This window comes from Podarcis gaigeae (assembly GCF_964106915.1).
Source record: "Podarcis gaigeae genome assembly, chromosome: 1".
Classification (NCBI taxonomy): Eukaryota; Metazoa; Chordata; class Lepidosauria; order Squamata; family Lacertidae; genus Podarcis; species Podarcis gaigeae.
This window is the reverse complement of record NC_139678.1, coordinates 94,835,856-94,841,872: the sequence shown is the minus strand read 5'-3', so window position 1 is coordinate 94,841,872 and position 6,017 is coordinate 94,835,856. Positions and strand designations below refer to the sequence as shown.

Genomic DNA, 6,017 nt, shown 5'->3' with positions numbered 1-6,017 from the left:
CTTCCTTATTGCCTCACTTTGCTGGGAAGATGGCAAACATGAACATGTTAATTCAGTTTTTCCTTTACTGGGGCCATGCAGCATGGGATGGTGGCAGCAATGGGCTGCCTTCCCTTCATGGAACTGGAAGAAGATGCTGGGAATAAATAGTGGCTATGACTTAGAACAAAGAATTCACTGTACATTCTCAGATCCGGTTTACAAATTATACTCATTTTCTCTATACAGTTAGTCAAATTGGCTTCACACCACATGGAAAAATAATTGCCTGAAATCAGAGCATCTTGCTCATCTGCTGTCAACTCAAGTCACTGTGAGGTATAGGCAATGGATCCCTCATATTTGAGGCTGCCATTTTGGGGAGAACGTTACATGTTTTAGAGAGCTTTGAATGGGCAGCCGAGATGTGTGTGTGTCTTTCATGGGAGTTTCTTTGATCAAGTGCCAACATATAAACTCCTGAAATATGAGACATTTTTGAACAGATGGATTAAATACAAATCCACACAAGAGACAGTAAACACATTTTATATCCTAAGGGCCAAAATATCCCATCAAATTTACCTAAGCCATATTTGGTATGACTTTGAAAGGAATCAGAGCAACCAGATGCTGTCCTCTATCTCTGTAGTTAGAGGCAAAAAGGCAGAAGGCTTGGGAACGGCATATCCCCAAAAGCTTAGTCTTTTTGAGCTTTTGACTGACAGTTCATAAATGGTTGGATAACTTTTTTCTATGCACAGTGTTGCTGCAGTGTAAGCAATGAACTAGTCAAACATGCTGAAAATTAGACAGCTGGACAGTTTAAATTATACACGTTCACTGCAAATTTCATTTCCCTGTCTTCTTTCTCTTCTGATGACCGAGAATAGAAAGGAACCTTGATGGTGACCTATTTTGAAAATTGCTTGCATTAAATGGCAGATGCTTTGCATTTTTTTGTTTTGTTCATACTCTACATTTTATATGTGCAAGTGTTCATTTCTCTGCCCGAAACGATGCCATTAGACAAACAGGGTCTCCACAGAGGTGATTCCAGGCTGCATGTGGCTGATACATGGCAACAATTTGCGTGGCAAGGAAGTGATCATATGGCAGAGGAACATGAACTAGCACTCCACAGGTACCGGGAACAATCACGTGTTCATATATCATATTGCCACCATTTTGCCACAGAGTTACACACAAGGGTTTTACACACATCATTTAATTGGCCACAGAATGACCCTCCTTGTTTTGGCATCTACTTTGCCTACTCAAAAGTATGTCTAATAAAGTCAGGTTTGAATATCTTTCTGCTACTAATGTGTAGATGTCAAAGGCCTATATATTGCATGTGACCAGTTTGTCAAGGGGGACACCAATTCCCTGTTCGTCTCCCTCATTATTGGGGCCATCATTCTTTGCCTTTAAATCCAAGGAGCCAGGCTCCATGTCAGGTCTATAACATTTGTGTATGGGACAGGGAGGAGTAGCCATATGAGGAAACTGGCCTTTTAGGTGATGATTTGCTCACAGCAACTAAAAATAAAATATTATAGGAATAGAGTTATCTTTCTCTCTCTGCTATCTTCTGAGCCTGAGTTTAAAGAAAAGCACTCTGCTGAATCCCAAGAAAAAGAACAGATAAACGGGAAAGTAGAAACTGGGGTAAATGGTTGTCCAGTTACACCATTTATACAGATGTAATTTTACAACTGAAGAGGGACCCAGCATTGGTGAAGTAGCAGATATTATCCACAGTGAGTTGGGGGATTCTGAATACCTGGGTCACACATTCACACCGTACACTTTAATTAATAATATACTTTAACAGTCATGGTTTCCCTAAAAGAATCCTGGGAACTGTGGTTTGTCAAGAATGCTGAGAACTACAACTTTCAGCATTCTCAGAGAAGAGGAATTGATTGTTAATCCACTTTGGGAACTGTAGTTCTCTGAGGGGAATAGGGGATTCTCCTAACAGCTCCAGCACCCTCAACAAACTACAGTTCCCAGTATTCTTAGGGGGAAGTCACGACTGTTTAAAGTGGCATTATACTACTTTAAATATAGGGTGTGGATGTGGCCCCAGTTTCCATGTGGCTCAGGTATAATGAAAACTTTAGAAGGAGAGCTGTCTTGAACCCTTCCCTGGCCTAGAATATTCCATGGAAGGAGGTAGGGTTGATAAGCTTATCTGTGTCTTGGGAAACTAACTCAGTACAGTGGCAACAACCTATTTAGTTCAGGTCTTTTCTCGTGTGTTTTTGGATTCCTTATGAAGAGTCCAGGGTTCATATAATGTCTTGGAATTTGAGGTCTGAGATTCAAGACGTTGTCCATTCAAAACTAGCAAGAGAGATGGGAGGATCAGTTTTCTGGTCCTTTCATTGTTCTTTCTTTAGGATATCTTAAGATATCTCTGTTTGGAGTTGTTCCAAAACATTTCCTGTGAAATTTCAACATTCATCACTTGTCTTACCCTGCTGTGTCACCTTTGCTACCATTGAAACGGTTGCACACATGGTGCCTCACTGTGGTCAGAATGTGCTTCTGGGCATGTGTGACATTAAATATGCTTTATGTCTTCTTCCTATTCATCCTGATTATTTCAATCTACAGTCGTCCCTTGGTTTTTGAACAGCTTAGTTCTCGTACGTTTTGGCTCCCAAACATCTCTAATCTGAAAGTGAATGTTCCGGTTTGCAAACTATTTTTGGAAGCCGAACATCCAACGGGACTTCCTCAGCTTCTGGAATGGATTCTGTTCAACTTCCAAGGTACGACTGTATTCAATTTTTCTTCTGAAGGCACTCATTATTTGAAACTTTTCTCTTTGCTGGTAAGATGAAGTCAGGTACGTATTTAGATCTCATGCATCCACTGGGTAAATTGGCAGAGGAATTTGGATTTCCTCTGCCCCCTGGGGAAAAAGATCTGAGGACTTTTCTCTGTCTTAAAGTTCCTGGGTGTCAAATTGAAATTACAGGTTCAGCACTACTGTTTGCCTTATTCAAAGTTGTCTGGTTTAAGGATTAGGTTACCATGTGCTATACAGGATAAAATATCATTGACAGAGGTGTGTTTTAGTTTTTCATTTGAATCTAGCCTGCAAGGTTGTTGCCCTAGGCACAGCTTCTTTTTTAAAAAAACCACACGTTTGGGATGCTTCTTTGGCACGCCCAACATCATTTACTTGGGATCTTATTTGTCTACATTCCTGTGCATTCACACTTTCTTTTTGCAGATAGTATTATTTTTCTTGAAGTTGAGCTGCAGACTCATTCAAATGCTGGTGTTGTTGCTGGATGCAGGTGTCTATTTCCAGGGTACCTGATGTACTGAGCAGTGGTATGACACCAGGAAAGCTAATGGAGTTACCAGGAACTTGATGTTCTTATTTAAAATAAAAATAAAAATAAATCACTAATACTTGCAGTTCACATCTGGGCTGATGTTTTTGCAGATAATATTTTGGAATGATAGCCAAGGATATGTATAGGTTATGAATTAGTTGCCATTCAAAACACCAAAGATGAAATTCAACATTCCACCTACACTAGCATATCAGCTTGCCAGATGCAATGATCAACACTCGCCTCCCCCTGCACACTTCCTCCTCTGGGGGGTCTCCCACTCCTGAACCAATTTCAGGGGTACAGGGTGTACATAGAGGGAGCAGAGGGGGAAAGCCCCATTACACACATGGAAGCCCTTATGCAGGGCTTCCACTGATGTGGCTCTTTAAGTGAATCGTGCCCTAAGAGTTCCGAAGAAATTCTAGGCTTTTGTGCATCAGTTCCATAATCACAACATTCTTTTCATTGCCTACTATGTACCTCAGCTCAATGATAAGAATCCAGGTTTCTTTTCTCATTTCCAGGTGAAGCACTTTTAAATTTTAGCTCAAGAGGCAAAGCCTAAGCCAGATGCTGTGTTTGCATGGCCATGGCACCATGGAAAATCAAACACAGTGGGCCATAGACGTTTCCCCTGGCTCCCAGTACATGTACTACTTGTGCAGTTTTGGAATTCCATTTTTTCAGAAAAGGGGGAAGTTGTCTGATGTTTGACTTGTACCAACAGAACATATTATTCATTTCTCTGTAGTGTTTAGGGAATCAGGCTTCACAAAGGGATCTGTTGCAGGAAATTGGCTGGTTTGGCTTTTCATTCCAAGCTAGATTATACTGGGAACTTTTGTATTAGGAAAATGCTTGAAGGGTCAGCTAAAATGTCCCCATAACAGCCCAGCTCATGGTGCCCATTGTTGCCATTGCTGAATTTGGTTACCCACATGGCTCTGATTGACGGCTTAATGAGCAATTCTCATTGAAGAAATCACTGTACTGTTCATTCTTTTCATCCAGGTGTGATTGTTTGTTTCTCATTCCTGACCTAACCATATCCAAAGAATAAGAGAAGACATGACTGGGACCTTGTCTGAATAGCTAGTCATGATGCTATATACCAAGAGATGCACAAAACATATTAATGTACGCGCTATCCCACAGAGAACACAGGATCTTTCTGCAAAATTCGCAGTTGTGCTCTTTCATATAATAGTACTGACCCCTTTCAACAATAGCATAACCTTACAGTATTGCTAAGCAACAAATTGAATGTGACACAAACTTTCCCTTTTTCTCCTTTTTGTTTTGCATTCTTTTTTATTCTCATAGAAAATGTGAACTGCACTTCAATATCAGGGCTGGTGGTGCCCACAATGATGGCTTCAGAAAGGTCACCCAATTGGTAAGTCAACATTGCAGCTTTGAATTTATTTTTCCCTTGGCCTCCAACTGTCTGTTCCTCTTCTAGTCCTCTGGTTCCCTGATACATACAAATATAAGAACAACATTTCATTTTTTTCTTGAATGCAGAAAGTCCAAGGTAATATAGTCATGGAAATGCATGGAGTTTTCAGAAGTTCAGAAAAGCCAAGTCAGATTTAATTACCGGTATGTATTTAATTCTGCTTGTACAAAGGAATCTCCATTCCCTCTCCTCTCCCCATGTGCACCCCCTCAAATCTGCTTAAGAAGGCTAGGAGGAAACACAAAACAGAGAGCACCCAGGGAGAAGAGAGAGAGAGAAAGCAAGTAATACTGCACAAGCAGAAGTCAATGCGTGAATAAGGTGACTTTGTTGGATACACAACCCAAATATTTTGGTGTGGATATCAGCTCTAGTACAGTCATACCTGGGATCCCGAACACCTTGGTACGTGGACATTTTGACTCCCAAATGCCACAACCCCCAAAGTGAGTGTTCCGGTTTGTGAACGTCCTTTGGACCCCAAACGTCTGACAGGGCTTCCGCAGCTTCCGATTGGCTGCAGGAGCGTTTTCTGAATGTTTAAGAAGTTGAACAGACTTCCGAAATGGATTCTGTTCAACTTCCAAGGTACGACTGTATTACATTTTAGTGTTTTATCCACTCCTTGTAGATTTGGCTGCAGCCCAAGAGGAATTTCCCTTTGCTACCTTGACTTCTTCTCACCGGAAAGGTTTGCACAGGAAACTCTTAACAAAGTTTTCAGCCCATACTTCCAGAAATCGGCTTTCTGAGTCAGACTATACACCCTGCATCCCACAGAGAATCTAGCACCTTAATGACAAAAGAAAAACAGGCAGGGAGGGGGGTGAGAATGAAAGGAGAGGAAAATATGTTCACCACATGTCAAAACATGAACAGAATAATAAAAGCAAAGCTGCATTAGAACTATCAATAATTTCTTCCACTCAAATATCTGAACTGTAATAAGAGATTACTTTCTGATATCACACAGTTGGTAGTGCAAATAAAAAAATGTCACAACCGTTGATCTTGCTATCCTAAATATTTTGCCTGCATGGAAAGAGAATGATTCAAGTACAGGCAAAAGGCTCACACACGGTCTTACCAGGAAGAACTACCGGTATAACATTTACCATAAAGTATAGTTGCTCCTGTTTACATGTTTTTAGTCTTCGCTTGTTAGGTAAACAGCGGTAATGGAGAAAACCTGATCAGTCTCTGGGCGGGGGGGGGGG

General features: G+C 41.0%; 1 long non-coding RNA gene across 2 annotated transcripts; it reads left to right on the top strand.

Moving 5' to 3' along the window:
- The first annotated feature begins 3,800 nt into the window (after window positions 1-3,800).
- Window positions 3,801-5,807, top strand: LOC310833777. 2 transcript variants are annotated; one of them, XR_014558920.1, is made up of 3 exons: window positions 3,801-3,865; window positions 4,665-4,737; window positions 5,432-5,807. It is a non-coding gene; the product is annotated as an uncharacterized lncRNA (long non-coding RNA). The 2 variants fall into 2 exon arrangements; XR_014558921.1 differs by having other exon boundaries at window positions 4,665-4,741.
- Window positions 5,808-6,017: the final 210 nt, after the last annotated feature.